The sequence below is a fragment of the Rutidosis leptorrhynchoides genome, chromosome 6, assembly GCF_046630445.1.
Source record: "Rutidosis leptorrhynchoides isolate AG116_Rl617_1_P2 chromosome 6, CSIRO_AGI_Rlap_v1, whole genome shotgun sequence".
In the NCBI taxonomy this organism is placed as follows: domain Eukaryota; kingdom Viridiplantae; phylum Streptophyta; class Magnoliopsida; order Asterales; family Asteraceae; genus Rutidosis; species Rutidosis leptorrhynchoides.
The window spans coordinates 191,350,133-191,367,949 of record NC_092338.1 but is presented as its reverse complement, the minus strand read 5'-3'; positions in this window follow the sequence as shown (position 1 = coordinate 191,367,949).

Genomic DNA, 17,817 nt, shown 5'->3' with positions numbered 1-17,817 from the left:
ATAACTGAATATGAGGTAGCGTAGGTGGATTGAATTATTGAATGATTACGACTTTGAGATTCGTTACCACCCGGGGAAGGCAAATGTGGTAGCCGACGCCTTGAGAAGGAAGGACAGAGAATCCATTCGAGTAAAATCTATGAATATAATGATTCACAATAACCTTACTACTCAAATAAAGGAGGCGCAACAAGGAGTTTTAAAAGAGGGAAATTTAAAGGATGAAATACCCAAAGGATCGGAGAAGCATCTTAATATTCGGGAAGACGGAACCCGGTATAGGGCTGAAAGGATTTGGGTACCAAAATTTGGAGATATGAGAGAAATGGTACTTAGAGAAGCTCATAAAACCAGATACTCAATACATCCTGGAACGGGGAAGATGTACAAGGATCTCAAGAAACATTTTTGGTGGCCGGGTATGAAAGCCGATGTTGCTAAATACGTAAGAGAATGTTTGACGTGTTCTAAGGTCAAAGCTGAGCATCAGAAACCATCAGGTCTACTTCAACAACCCGAAATCCCGGAATGGAAATGGGAAAACATTACCATGGATTTCATCACTAAATTACCAAGGACTGCAAGTGGTGTTGATACTATTTGGGTAATAGTTGATCGTCTCACCAAATCAGCACACTTCCTGCCAATAAGAGAAGATGACAAGATGGAGAAGTTAGCACGACTGTATTTGAAGGAAGTCGTCTCCAGACATGGAATACCAATCTCTATTATCTCTGATAGGGATGGCAGATTTATTTCAAGATTCTGGCAGACATTAGAGCAAGCATTAGAAACTCGTCTGTGACAACCCGGAAATTTCCGACCAAATTTAAACTTAATCTTTATATGATTTTGACACGATAAGCAAAGCGTGTAATGTTGAGTCCCAAAATTTTTGAACTATTTACATGGATTCATTTAACCTCAAACTATTCCCGACGATTCACGAACAATTGTTGGTAAATAAATATGTATATATAAATAAATAAATATATATATGAATGTAAGGATATATAATAACTTAAAATTATGAAATATAATTATTATATAAATATTATTATTTTCATTATCATTGTTAATATTAAAATTTATGTTAATAATAACATCAGTATTAGTAATGTTATTGTTTTCAATATAGGATAAGTAGATGTAAGATTTGATACATGTAACATGTTATATTTTTAGTATTACTAATACTATTATAAAATATTATTACTACTTTCATTAATACTACTATCAATATTAGTATTATTAAAAATTATTGTTATTACTATAATTAAAGTTATAAAATTTTAATAACTTTAAGATTATGATTATCAAACTAAAAGATTTTAAATATAAAAATTTTTACAAGAAAGATTAAAATTATAATTTAATTATGATTTAAATATTATTACTAAAAGTTATCATTTCTTACTCTTAGCATTATACCTATTACTATTATTACTATTCTGATAATATTATTATTATTATATATCTATTATTATTATTATTATTATTATTATTATTATTATTGTTATTATTATTATTATTATTATTAATACTATTATTATTAATATATTATTAATTATTAATATTAATCATATTTAATTCATAAAATTTGTTACACACCGCGTGATTTTTGTTTCCTATCAATATCATCTTTCCAAATCCTGTATCTTATTGTACAAATTGTTGAATTCATTTGAGGATGAAAACAATTTCCGTTTGAAGTCACTTTCCACTTTTGACTAAATTTTTATATTATTTTGTTTATTTTATTCTCTGGTTTGATTCTTGGTGTTGACCATATTATATTATAAAACATTAGACTCCACTTGTAATCGAAACCATCTCACTTCATCACCTTTCATCACCATTTTTCTCAAACCCTACCATCATTAACCACCGTACGTATTCCTTCTTCTGTTTCTTTCATGTTTGTCGAGCACCAATCATAACAATCATTACCTCCACAAGTCACTAATTCCTTGCAACTGAAAAACATGGCCTACTGTTGCTGTCGTTTTATTTTTCTGTCCAACTATCCATCAAACCATAAACCTTCTATTCTCTGTTCCAACTTTTGACCCAAACTGCACCATCATCACATGAATCCTTGTTCATGTTTGAAATGTCCCGTTCTTATTGATTAAAAACGTTCCATATTAATTGATTTCGTTGCGAGGTTTTGACCTCTATATGAGACATTTTCAAAGACTGCATTCATTTTAAAACAAACCATAACCTTTATTTCATCAATAAAGGTTTAAAAAGCTTTACGTAGATTATCAAATAATGATAATCTAAAATATATTGTTTACACACGACCATTACATAATGGTTTACAATACAAATATGTTACAACAAAATAAGTTTCTTGAATGCAGTTTTTACACAATATCATACAAGCATGGACTCCAAATCTCGTCCTTATTTAAGTATGCGACAGCGGAAGCTCTTAATAATCACCTGAGAATAAACATGCTTAAAACGTCAACAAAAATGTTGGTGAGTTATAGGTTTAACCTATATATATCAAATGGTAACAATAGACCACAAGATTTCATATTTCAATACACATCCCATACATAGAGATAAAAATCATTCATATGGTGAACACCTGGTAACCGACATTAACAAGATGCATATATATAAGAATATCCCCATCATTTCGGGACACCCTTCGGATATGATATAAATTTCGAAGTACTAAAGCATCTGGTACTTTGGATGGGGTTTGTTAGGCCCAATAGATCTATCTTTAGGATTCGCGTCAATTAAGGTGTCTGTTCCCTAATTCTTAGATTACCAGACTTAATAAAAAGGGGCATATTCGATTTCGATAATTCAACCATAGAATGTAGTTTCACGTACTTGTGTCTATTTTGTAAATCATTTATAAAACCTGCATGTATTCTCATCCCAAAAATATTATATTTTAAAAGTGGGACTATAACTCACTTTCACAGATTTTTACTTCGCCGGGAAGTAAGACTTGGCCACTGGTTGATTCACGAACCTCAAGTTTAGTAGGTAAACCTACTGGAAGTGACAAGAAATGATCTAGCTTCAAAGGATCTTGGATGGCTTGAAAGTTCCTGAATAAGAAAGATAACCTACTGTATATAACAAAGGTTTCTTGATCTTAGATGATTACTTGGAATGGATTAGAAAGCTTGGAAGTAAATTAGTAAACTTGAAGGGATTTTTGAAGTGTTCTTGAAGTGTTCTTCCTATGATGATTATAGCTTGATTCTTGAAGTGATTTTTGATGAAGATGATGATTAACTACTCGAAAAATACGTTCATAATAGTGTGTGTGTGTGTGTTGAGAGAGAATTAGAAAGAGAATTGGAAGTGAAATTGAGTGAATGATGAGTGGTAATTGGTGAGTGGTGAGTGAAATGTCCCGTTCTTATTGATTAAAAACGTTCCATATTAATTGATTTCGTTGCAAGGTTTTGACCTCTATATGAGACATTTTTCAAAGACTGCATTCATTTTAAAACAAACCATAACCTTTATTTCATCAATAAAGGTTTAAAAAGCTTTACGTAGATTATCAAATAATGATAATCTAAAATATCCTGTTTACACATGGCCATTACATAATTGTTTACAATACAAATATGTTACAACAAAATAAGTTTCTTGAATGCAGTTTTTACACAATATCATACAAGCATGGACTCCAAATCTCGTCCTTATTTAAGTATGCGACAGCGGAAGCTCTTAATAATCACCTGAGAATAAACATGCTTAAAACGTCAACAAAAATGTTGGTGAGTTATAGGTTTAACCTATATATATCAAATCATAATAATAGACCACAAGATTTTATATTTCAATACACATCCCATACATAGAGATAAAAATCATTCATATGGTGAACACCTGGTAACCAACATTAACAAGATGCATATATAAGAATATCCCCATCATTCCGGGGCACCCTTCGGATATGATATAAATTTCGAAGTACTAAAGCATCCGGTACTTTGGATGGGGTTTGTTAGGCCCAATAGATCTATCTTTAGGATTCGCGTTAATTAGGGTGTCTGTTCTCTAATTCTTAGATTACCAGACTTAATAAAAAAGGGCATATTCGATTTCGATAATTCAACCATAGAATGTAGTTTCACGTACTTGTGTCTATTTTGTAAATCATTTATAAAACCTGCATGTATTCTCATCCCAAAAATATTAGATTTTAAAAGTGGGACTATAACTCACTTTCACAGATTTTTACTTCTTCGGGAAGTAAGACTTGGCCACTGGTTGATTCACGAACCTATAACAATATATACATATATATCAAAGTATGTTCAAAATATATTTACAACACTTTTAATATATTTTGATGTTTTAAGTTTATTAAGTCAGCTGTCCTCGTTAGTAACCTACAACTAGTTGTCCACAATTAGATGTACAGAAATAAATCGATAAATATTATCTTGAATCAATCCACGACCCAGTGTATACGTATCTCAGTATTGATCACAACTCAAACTATATATATTTTGGAATCAACCTCAACCCTGTATAGCTAACTCCAACATTCACATATAGAGTGTCTATGGTTGTTCCGAAATATATATAGATGTGTCGACATGATAGGTCGAAACATTGTATACGTGTCTATGGTTTCTCAAGATTACAAAATATACAATACAAGTTGATTAAGTTATGGTTGGAATAGATTTGTTACCAATTTTCACGTAGCTAAAATGAGAAAAATTATCCAATCTTGTTTTACCCATAACTTCTTCATTTTAAATCCGTTTTGAGTGAATCAAATTGCTATGGTTTCATATTGAACTATATTTTATGAATCTAAACAGAAAGAGTATAGGTTTATAGTCGGAAAAATAAGTTACAAGTCGTTTTTGTAAAGGTAGTCAATTCAGTCGAAAGAACGACGTCTAGATGACCATTTTAGAAAACATACTTCCACTTTGAGTTTAACCATAATTTTTGGATATAGTTTCATGTTCATAATAAAAATCATTTTCTCAGAATAACAACTTTTAAATCAAAGTTTATCATAGTTTTTAATTAACTAACCCAAAACAGCCCGCGGTGTTACTACGACGGCGTAAATCCGGTTTTACGGTGTTTTTCGTGTTTCCAGGTTTTAAATCATTAAGTTAGCATATCATATAGATATAGAACATGTGTTTAGTTGATTTTAAAAGTCAAGTTAGAAGGATTAACTTTTGTTTGCGAACAAGTTTAGAATTAACTAAACTATGTTCTAGTGATTACAAGTTTAAACCTTCGAATAAGATAGCTTTATATGTATGAATCGAATGATGTTATGAACATCATTACTACCTTAAGTTCCTTGGATAAACCTACTGGAAAAGAGAAAAATGGATCTAGCTTCAACGGATCCTTGGATGGCTCGAAGTTCTTGAAGCAGAATCATGACACGAAAACAAGTTCAAGTAAGATCATCACTTGAAATAAGATTGTTATAGTTATAGAAATTGAACCAAAGTTTGAATATGATTATTACCTTGTATTAGAATGATAACCTACTGTAAGAAACAAAGATTTCTTGAGGTTGGATGATCACCTTACAAGATTGGAAGTGAGCTAGCAAACTTGAAAGTATTCTTGATTTTATGTAACTAGAACTTGTAAAATATATGAAGAACACTTAGAACTTGAAGATATAACTTGAGAGAGATCAATTAGATGAAGAAAATTGAAGAATGAAAGTGTTTGTAGGTGTTTTTGGTCGTTGGTGTATGAATTAGATATAAAGGATATGTAATTTTGTTTTCATGTAAATAAGTCATGAATGATTACTCATATTTTTGTAATTTTATGAGATATTTCATGCTAGTTGCCAAATGATGGTTCCCACATGTGTTAGGTGACTCACATGGGCTGCTAAGAGCTGATCATTGGAGTGTATATACCAATAGTACATACATCTAAAAGCTGTGTATTGTACGAGTACGAATACGGGTGCATACGAGTAGAATTGTTGATGAAACTGAACGAGGATGTAATTGTAAGCATTTTTGTTAAGTAGAAGTATTTTGATAAGTGTCTTGAAGTCTTTCAAAAGTGTATGAATACATATTAAAACACTACATGTATATACATTTTAACTGAGTCGTTAAGTCATCGTTAGTCGTTACATGTAAATGTTGTTTTGAAACCTTTAGGTTAACGATCTTGTTGAATGTTGTTAACCCATTGTTTATTATAACAAATGAGATGTTAAATTGTTATATTATCATGATATTATGATATATAATATATCTCAGTATGATGTATATACAGTTAAATGTCGTTACAACGATAATCGTTACATATATGTCTCGTTTCGAAATCATTAAGTTAGTAGTCTTATTTTTACATATGTATTTCATTGTTAATACACTTAATAATATATTTACTTATCATTTAACATAATTAACCAAGTGTATCAATATCTTAATATGATTCATATGTACCTAGTAAGACGTTGTTATAACGATAATCGTTATATATATCGTTTTCGAGTTTTTTTAAATTAATAGTCTCATTTTTATGTATATAACTCATTGTTAAAATACCTAATGAGATACATACTTATAATAAAAACATTTTAACTATATATATAACCATATATATGTCATCGTATAGTTTTTACAAATTTTAACGTTCGTGAATCACCGGTCAACTTGGGTGGTCAATTGTCTATATGAAACATATTTCAATTAATCAAGTCTTAACAAGTTTGATTGCTTAACATGTTGGAAACATTTAATCATGTAAATATCAATCTCAATTAATATATATAAACATGGAAAAGTTCGGGTCACTACAGTACCTACCCGTTAAATAAATTTCGTCCCGAAATTTTAAGCTGTTGAAGGTGTTGACGAATCTTCTGGAAATAGATGCGGGTATTTCTTCTTCATCTGATCTTCACGCTCCCAGGTGAACTCGGGTCCTCTACAAGCATTCCATCGAACCTTAACAATTGGTATCTTGTTTTGCTTAAGTCTTTTAACCTCACGATCCATTATTTCGACGGGTTCTTCGATGAATTGAAGTTTTTCGTTGATTTGGATTTCATCTAACGGAATAGTGAGATCTTCTTTTGCAAAACATTTCTTCAAATTCGAGACGTGGAAAGTGTTATGTACAGCCGCGAGTTGTTGAGGTAACTCAAGTCGGTAAGCTACTGGTCCGACACGATCAATAATCTTGAATGGTCCAATATACCTTGGATTTAATTTCCCTCGTTTACCAAATCGAACAACGCCTTTCCAAGGTGCAACTTTAAGCATGACCATCTCTCCAATTTCAAATTCTATATCTTTTCTTTTAATGTCAGCGTAGCTCTTTTGTCGACTTTGGGCGGTTTTCAACCGTTGTTGAATTTGGATGATCTTCTCGGTAGTTTCTTGTATAATCTCCGGACCCGTAATCTGTCTATCCCCCACTTCACTCCAACAAATCGGAGACCTGCACTTTCTACCATAAAGTGCTTCAAACGGCGCCATCTCAATGCTTGAATGGTAGCTGTTGTTGTAGGAAAATTCTGCTAACGGTAGATGTCGATCCCAACTGTTTCCGAAATCAATAACACATGCTCGTAGCATGTCTTCAAGCGTTTGTATCGTCCTTTCGCTCTGCCCATCAGTTTGTGGATGATAGGCAGTACTCATGTCTAGACGAGTTCCTAATGCTTGCTGTAATGTCTGCCAGAATCTTGAAATAAATCTGCCATCCCTATCAGAGATAATAGAGATTGGTATTCCATGTCTGGATACGACTTCCTTCAAATACAGTCGTGCTAACTTCTCCATCTTGTCATCTTCTCTTATTGGCAGGAAGTGGGCTGATTTGGTGAGACGATCAACTATTACCCAAATAGTATCAAAACCACTTGCAGTCCTTGGCAATTTAGTGATGAAATCCATGGTAATGTTTTCCCATTTCCATTCTGGGATTTCGGGTTGTTGAAGTAGACCTGATGGTTTCTGATGCTCAGCTTTGACCTTAGAACACGTCAAACATTCTCCTACGTATTTAGCAACATCGGCTTTCATACCCGACCACCAAAAATATTTCCTGAGATCCTTGTACATCTTCCCCGTTCCAGGATGTATTGAGTATCTGGTTTTATGAGCTTCTCTAAGTACCATTTCTCTCATATCTCCAAATTTTGGTACCCAAATCCTTTCAGCCCTATACCGGGTTCCGTCTTCCCGAATATTAAGATGCTTCTCCGATCCTTTGGGTATTTCATCCTTTAAATTTCCCTCTTTTAAAACTCCTTGTTGCGCCTCCTTTATTTGAGTAGTAAGGTTATTATGAATCATTATATTCATAGATTTTACTCGAATGGGTTCTCTGTCCTTCCTGCTCAAGGCATCGGCTACCACATTTGCCTTTCCCGGGTGGTAACGAATCTCAAAGTCGTAATCATTCAACAATTCAATCCACCTACGCTGCCTCATATTCAGTTGTTTCTGATTAAATATGTGTTGAAGACTTTTGTGGTCGGTATATATAATACTTTTGACCCCATATAAGTAGTGCCTCCAAGTCTTTAATGCAAAAACAACCGCGCCTAATTCCAAATCATGCGTCGTATAATTTTGTTCGTGAATCTTCAATTGTCTAGACGCATAAGCAATCACCTTCGTTCGTTGCATTAATACATAACCGAGACCTTGCTTTGATGCGTCACAATAAATCACAAAATCATCATTCCCTTCAGGCAATGACAATATAGGTGCCGTAGTTAGCTTTTTCTTCAATAACTGAAACGCTTTCTCTTGTTCATCATTCCATTCAAATTTCTTCCCTTTATGCGTTAATGCAGTCAAGGGTTTTGCTATTCTGGAAAAGTCTTGGATGAACCTTCTGTAGTAACCAGCTAGTCCTAAAAACTGGCGTATGTGTTTCGGAGTTTTCAGGGTTTCCCACTTTTCAACAGTTTCTATCTTTGCCGGATCCACCTTAATACCTTCTTTGTTCACTATGTGACCGAGGAATTGAACTTCTTCCAACCAAAATGCACACTTTGAAAACTTAGCGTACAATTCTTCTTTCCTCAATACTTCTAACACCTTTCTCAAATGTTCACCGTGTTCTTGGTCATTCTTTGAGTAAATAAGTATGTCATCAATGAAAACAATGACAAACTTGTCAAGGTATGGTCCACACACTCGGTTCATAAGGTCCATGAACACAGCTGGTGCATTAGTTAAACCAAACGGCATGACCATAAACTCGTAATGACCGTAACGTGTTCTGAAAGCAGTCTTTGGAATATCATCTTCTTTCACCCGCATTTGATGGTACCCGGAACGTAAGTCAATCTTTGAATAAACAGACGAGCCTTGTAGTTGATCAAATAAGTCGTCGATTCTCGGTAGTGGGTAGCGGTTCTTGATGGTAAGTTTGTTCAACTCTCGATAGTCGATACACAACCTGAATGTACCATCTTTCTTCTTGACAAACAAAACAGGAGCTCCCCACGGTGATGTGCTTGGTCGAATGAAACCACGCTCTAAAAGTTCTTGTAATTGGCTTTGCAGTTCTTTCATCTCACTGGGTGCGAGTCTGTAAGGAGCACGAGCTATTGGTGCAGCTCCTGGTACAAGATCTATTTGAAATTCAACGGATCGATGTGGGGGTAATCCCGGTAATTCTTTCGGAAATACATCGGGAAATTCTTTTGCAATGGGAACATCATTGATGCTCTTTTCTCCAGTTTGTACTTTCTCGACGTGTGCTAGAACAGCATAGCAACCTTTTCTTATTAGTTTTTGTGCCTTCAAATTACTAATAAGATGTAGCTTCGTGTTGCCCTTTTCTCCGTACACCATTAAGGGTTTTCCTTTTTCTCGTATAATGCGAATTGCATTTTTGTAACAGACGATCTCTGCTTTCACTTCTTTCAACCAGTCCATACCGATTATCACATCAAAACTCCCTAACTCTACTGGTATCAAATCAATCTTAAATGTTTCGCTAACCAGTTTAATTTCTCGATTCCGACATATATTATCTGCTGAAATTAATTTACCATTTGCTAATTCGAGTAAAAATTTACTATCCAAAGGCGTCAATGGACAACTTAATTTAGCACAAAAATCTTTACTCATATAGCTTCTATCCGCACCCGAATCAAATAAAACGTAAGCAGATTTATTATCAATAAGAAACGTACCCGTAACAAGCTCTGGGTCTTCCTGTGCCTCTGCCGCATTAATATTGAAAACTCTTCCGCGGCCTTGTCCATTCGTGTTCTCCTGGTTCGGGCAATTTCTAATAATGTGGCCCGGTTTTCCACATTTATAACAAACTACATTGGCATAACTTGCTCCGACACTACTTGCTCCGCCATTACTCGTTCCGACACCATTTGTTCCTTTCGTTCTATTAACCCCTGGTCCGTAGACCTCACACTTCGCCGCGCTATGACCATTTCTTTTACACTTGTTGCAAAATTTGGTGCAGAACCCCGAGTGATACTTTTCACACCTTTGGCATAACTGCTTCTGATTGTTGTTGTTGTTGCGGTTATTATTGTTGTTGGGATGATTGTTGTAGTTGCTGTTGCTGTTGTTGTTGTTGTTATTGTTGGGCCGTTTGTTGTAGTTGCGATTGATGTTGCGATTGTTGGGATAATTGTTGCGATTATTGTTGTAATTGCTGTTGTTGTTGTATTGGTGATTCTTATCACCGTTTTCCTCCCACTTTCTTTTGACTTGCTTCACATTGGCCTCTTCAGCAGTCTGTTCTTTAATTCTTTCTTCAATCTGGTTCACTAGTTTGTGAGCCATTCTACATGCCTGTTGTATGGAGGCGGGCTCGTGTGAACTTATATCTTCTTGGATTCTTTCCGGTAATCCTTTCACAAATGCGTCGATCTTCTCTTCCTCATCTTCGAATGCTCCCGGACACAATAGGCACAATTCTGTGAATCGTCTTTCGTACGTGGTAATATCAAATCCTTGGGTTCGTAACCCTCTATGTTCTATCTTGAGCTTATTGACCTCGGTTCTGGGACGGTACTTCTCGTTCATCAAGTGCTTGAATGCTGACCACGGTAGTGCGTACGCATCGTCTTGTCCCACTTGCTCTAGATAGGTATTCCACCATGTTAACGCAGAACCTGTGAAGGTATGCGTAGCGTACTTCACTTTGTCCTCTTCAGTACACTTACTTATGGCAAACACCGATTCGACCTTCTCGGTCCACCGTTTCAATCCGATCGGTCCTTCGGTTCCATCAAATTCCAAAGGTTTGCAGGCAGTGAATTCTTTGTAGGTGCATCCTACACGATTTCCCGTACTGCTAGATCCAAGGTTATTGTTGGTATGTAGCGCAGCCTGTACTGCGGCTATGTTTGAAGCTAGAAAAGTACGGAATTCCTCTTCATTCATATTCACGGTGTGTCGAGTAGTCGGTGCCATTTCCTTCAAAATAGTCAAATGGAACAAGTTAATCATACAGAATATTAAGAGTAGTTAATAGTATTTCGTAGCATAATATGAACTCATTTATAAAAGCTTTTTCTTCATATTAGCGTTTTATAAGTTTAAATTCGGGTAGTACCTACCCGTTAAGTTCATACTTAGTAGCTAATATACAATTCAACTACTACAATTCTATATGAAAAACTGATTATAATAATATTTCGCGTTCAAACTTTTATACAATATTTTACAAACTTACAATACCGCTTATTTTACATAAAGCATGAAATATAGCACACAATAACTTTGATACAAGATAGTTGTGAAGATAATTCTAGCTAGTACACAAGTCGTTCAGCAAAGGCAATAAAGACACGTAATTCATACGTCCAGAAACAAGTCATGCATTCTGGTTTTACTAGGATTACTTCCCATCCTTGGTCTTGTGGAACATAACCGTTATGGCCGTTGATAAGACAGCGTGTTGTAACGTTGTCAAAGGGACGAGGGTTACGTAATGTCCAACAGTCCCGTAACAATCTAAAAACCTCATTTCTTACCCCAATTACCGACTCCGTCACTTGTGGAAACGTTTTGTTTAATAGTTGTAGCCCGATGTTCTTGTTCTCACTTTGGTGAGAAGCGAACATTACTAATCCGTAAGCATAACATGCTTCTTTATGTTGCATGTTAGCCGCTTTTTCTAAATCACGAAGTCCAATATTCGGATATATTGAGTCAAAATAATTTCTTAACCCGTTGCGTAAAATAGCATTTGGGTTCCCCGCAATATATGTGTCAAAGTAAACACATCGTAACTTATGGGTTTCCCAATGTGATATCCCCCATCTTTCAAACGAAAGTCTCTTATAAACCAAGACATTCTTGGAACGTTCTTCGAATGTCTTACAAACTGATCTCGCCTTAAATAGTTGTGCCGAGGAATTCTGACCGACTCTAGACAAGATTTCATCAATCATGTCTCCGGTTAGGTCTCTTAAAATATTGGGTTATCTATCCATTTTGTGTTTTTAAACTGTAAAATAGACAAGAGTTAGATTCATAAAAAAAATACTTATTAATACAAGCAATTTTTACATATATCATAAAGCATAAGAACACTATATTACATATATTACACCACACGAATACAACTATCTTATTCCGACTCGCTCTTTTCTTCTTCTTCAGTTTTGGTTCGTTTTGCCAAGTTTCTAGGGATATATGATGTTCCCCTAATACGAGCCGTCGTTGTCCACATTGGTTTAGAAAAACCTGGTGGTTTAGAGGTTCCCGGGTCATTGTTACAACTTAAGAACTTCGGGGGTTGTCGATACATATAAAGTTCATCGGGGTTGGAATTAGATTTCTCTATTTTTATGCCCTTTCCCTTATTATTTTCTTTTGCCTTTTTAAATTCAGTTGGGGTAATTTCTATAACATCATTGGAATTATCGTCGGAATCCGATTCATCGGAGAATTGGTAATCCTCCCAATATTTTGCTTCCTTGGCGGAAACACCATTGACCATAATTAACCTTGGTCGGTTGGTTAAGGATTCTCTTTTACTTAATCGTTTTATTATTTCCCCCACCGGTTCCGATTCTTCTTCCGGTTCCGATTCTTCGTCCGGTTCCGATTCTTCTTCCGGTTCCGACTCTTCTTCCGGTTCCTCTTCGGGAACTTGTGAATCAGTCCACGAATCATTCCAATTTACATTTGACTCTTCATTATTATTAGGTGAGTCAATGGGACTTGTTCTAGAGGTAGACATCTATCACATAATATCAAACACGTTAAGAGATTAATATATCACATAATATTCATATGTTAAAAATATATAGTTTCCAACAAAAATGTTAAGCAATCATTTTTAAAGAAAACACGGTCGAAGTCCAGAATCACTAATGCATCCTAACAAACTCGATAAGACACACTAATGCAAATTTTCTGGTTCTCTAAGACCAACGCTCGGATACCAACTGAAATGTCCCGTTCTTATTGATTAAAAACGTTCCATATTAATTGATTTCGTTGCGAGGTTTTGACCTCTATATGAGACATTTTTCAAAGACTGCATTCATTTTAAAACAAACCATAACCTTTATTTCATCAATAAAGGTTTAAAAAGCTTTACGTAGATTATCAAATAATGATAATCTAAAATATCCTGTTTACACACGGCCATTACATAATTGTTTACAATACAAATATGTTACAACAAAATAAGTTTCTTGAATGCAGTTTTTACACAATATCATACAAGCATGGACTCCAAATCTCGTCCTTATTTAAGTATGCGACAGCGGAAGCTCTTAATAATCACCTGAGAATAAACATGCTTAAAACGTCAACAAAAATGTTGGTGAGTTATAGGTTTAACCTATATATATCAAATCATAATAATAGACCACAAGATTTTATATTTCAATACACATCCCATACATAGAGATAAAAATCATTCATATGGTGAACACCTGGTAACCAACATTAACAAGATGCATATATAAGAATATCCCCATCATTCCGGGACACCCTTCGGATATGATATAAATTTTGAAGTACTAAAGCATCCGGTACTTTGGATGGGGTTTGTTAGGCCCAATAGATCTATCTTTAGGATTCGCGTTAATTAGGGTGTCTGTTCCCTAATTCTTAGATTACCAGACTTAATAAAAAAGGGCATATTCGATTTCGATAATTCAACCATAGAATGTAGTTTCACGTACTTGTGCCTATTTTGTAAATCATTTATAAAACCTGCATGTATTCTCATCCCAAAAATATTAGATTTTAAAAGTGGGACTATAACTCACTTTCACAGATTTTTACTTCTTCGGGAAGTAAGACTTGGCCACTGGTTGATTCACGAACCTATAACAATATATACATATATATCAAAGTATGTTCAAAATATATTTACAACACTTTTAATATATTTTGATGTTTTAAGTTTATTAAGTCAGCTGTCCTCGTTAGTAACCTACAACTAGTTGTCCACAATTAGATGTACAGAAATAAATCGATAAATGTTATCTTGAATCAATCCACGACCCAGTGTATACGTATCTCAGTATTGATCACAACTCAAACTATATATATTTTGGAATCAACCTCAACCCTGTATAGCTAACTCCAACATTCACATATAGAGTGTCTATGGTTGTTCCGAAATATATATAGATGTGTCGACATGATAGGTCGAAACATTGTATACGTGTCTATGGTATCTCAAGATTACATAATATACAATACAAGTTGATTAAGTTATGGTTGGAATAGATTTGTTACCAATTTTCACGTAGCTAAAATGAGAAAAATTATCCAATCTTGTTTTACCCATAACTTCTTCATTTTAAATCCGTTTTGAGTGAATCAAATTGCTATGGTTTCATATTGAACTATATTTTATGAATCTAAACAGAAAGAGTATAGGTTTATAGTCGGAAAAATAAGTTACAAGTCGTTTTTGTAAAGGTAGTCATTTCAGTCGAAAGAACGACGTCTAGATGACCATTTTAGAAAACATACTTCCACTTTGAGTTTAACCATAATTTTTGGATATAGTTTCATGTTCATAATAAAAATCATTTTCTCAGAATAACAACTTTTAAATCAAAGTTTATCATAGTTTTTAATTAACTAACCCAAAACAGCCCGCGGTGTTACTACGACGGCGTAAATCCGGTTTTACGGTGTTTTTCGTGTTTCCAGGTTTTAAATCATTAAGTTAGCATATCATATAGATATAGAACATGTGTTTAGTTGATTTTAAAAGTCAAGTTAGAAGGATTAACTTTTGTTTGCGAACAAGTTTAGAATTAACTAAACTATGTTCTAGTGATTACAAGTTTAAACCTTCGAATAAGATAGCTTTATATGTATGAATCGAATGATGTTATGAACATCATTACTACCTTAAGTTCCTTGGATAAACCTACTGGAAAAGAGAAAAATGGATCTAGCTTCAACGGATCCTTGGATGGCTCGAAGTTCTTGAAGCAGAATCATGACACGAAAACAAGTTCAAGTAAGATCATCACTTGAAATAAGATTGTTATAGTTATAGAAATTGAACCAAAGTTTGAATATGATTATTACCTTGTATTAGAATGATAACCTACTGTAAGAAACAAAGATTTCTTGAGGTTGGATGATCACCTTACAAGATTGGAAGTGAGCTAGCAAACTTGAAAGTATTCTTGATTTTATGTAACTAGAACTTGTAAAATATATGAAGAACACCTAGAACTTGAAGATATAACTTGAGAGAGATCAATTAGATTAAGAAAATTGAAGAATGAAAGTGTTTGTAGGTGTTTTTGGTCGTTGGTGTATGGATTAGATATAAAGGATATGTAATTTTGTTTTCATGTAAATAAGTCATGAATGATTGCTCATATTTTTGTAATTTTATGAGATATTTCATGCTAGTTGCCAAATGCACATATGTTAGGTGACTCACATGGGCTGCTAAGAGCTGATCATTGGAGTGTATATACCAATAGTACATACATCTAAAAGCTGTGTATTGTACGAGTACGAATACGGGTGCATACGAGTAGAATTGTTGATGAAACTGAACGAGGATGTAATTGTAAGCATTTTTGTTAAGTAGAAGTATTTTGATAAGTGTATTGAAGTCTTTCAAAAGTGTATGAATACATATTAAAACACTACATGTATATACATTTTAACTGAGTCGTTAAGTCATCGTTAGTCGTTACATGTAAATGTTGTTTTGAAACCTTTAGGTTAACGATCTTGTTGAATGTTGTTAACCCATTGTTTATTATAACAAATGAGATGTTAAATTGTTATATTATCATGATATTATGATATATAATATATCTCAGTATGATGTATATACAGTTAAATGTCGTTACAACGATAATCGTTACATATATGTCTCGTTTCGAAATCATTAAGTTAGTAGTCTTATTTTTACATATGTATTTCATTGTTAATACACTTAATAATATATTTACTTATCATTTAACATAATTAACCAAGTGTATCAATATCTTAATATGATTCATATGTACCTAGTAAGACGTTGTTATAACGATAATCGTTATATATATCGTTTTCGAGTTTTTTTAAATTAATAGTCTCATTTTTATGTATATAACTCATTGTTAAAATACCTAATGAGATACATACTTATAATAAAAACATGTTAACTATATATATAACCATATATATGTCATCGTATAGTTTTTACAAGTTTTAACGTTCGTGAATCACCGGTCAACTTGGGTGGTCAATTGTCTATATGAAACATATTTCAATTAATCAAGTCTTAACAAGTTTGATTGCTTAACATGTTGGAAACATTTAATCATGTAAATATCAATCTCAATTAATATATATAAACATGGAAAAGTTCGGGTCACTACAGTGAGTGGGGTTAAAAGGAGTTCTAGTTAGTTGACTAGCTCATGGTAGAAGTTAAAATTGATTAGTCATACATGACATAATCAAGAGTGGAATCCCATGCTAGTTCCTATTGGTATATACCCATAGTAAGTACATTTTGAAGCTGTGTATAATACTGGTAAGAATACGACTAGAATTCTTGATGAAAGAAAAGAATGGGAAAGTAACTGTAACCATTTTCGTTAAGTATGAGTGTTTTGATATATGTATTGAAGTCTTCCAAAAGTATTTTAATACATTTAAATACAATACATGTATATACATTTTAACTGAGTCGTTAAGTCATCGTTAGTCGTTACATGTAAGTGTTGTTTTGAAACCTTTAAGTTAACGATCTCAATTAATGTTGTTAACCCATTGTTTATTATATCTAATGAGATGTTAAATTATTATATTATCATGATATTATGATATATATACATTTAAATGTCGTTACAACGATAATCGTTACATATATGTCTCGTTTCGAAATCCTTAAGTTAGTAGTCTTGTTTATATGTATATAACTTATTGTTAATATACTTATGGAGATACTTACTTATCATAATCTCATGTTAACCATATGTATATCCATATATATATCGTCATGTCGTTTTTACAAGTTTTAACGTTCGTGAATCGCCGGTCAACTTGGGTGGTCAATTGTCTATATGAAACATATTTCAATTAATCAAGTCTTAACAAGTTTGATTGCTTAACATGTTGGAAACATTTAATCATGTAAATATCAATCTCAATTAATATATATAAACATGGAAAAGTTCGGGTCACTACAGTACCTACCCGTTAAATAAATTTCGTCCCGAAATTTTAAGTTGTTGAAGGTGTTGACGAATCTTCTGGAAATAGATGCGGGTATTTCTTCTTCATCTGATCTTCACTCTCCCAGGTGAACTCGGGTCCTCTACGAGCATTCCATCGAACCTTAACAATTGGTATCTTGTTTTGCTTAAGT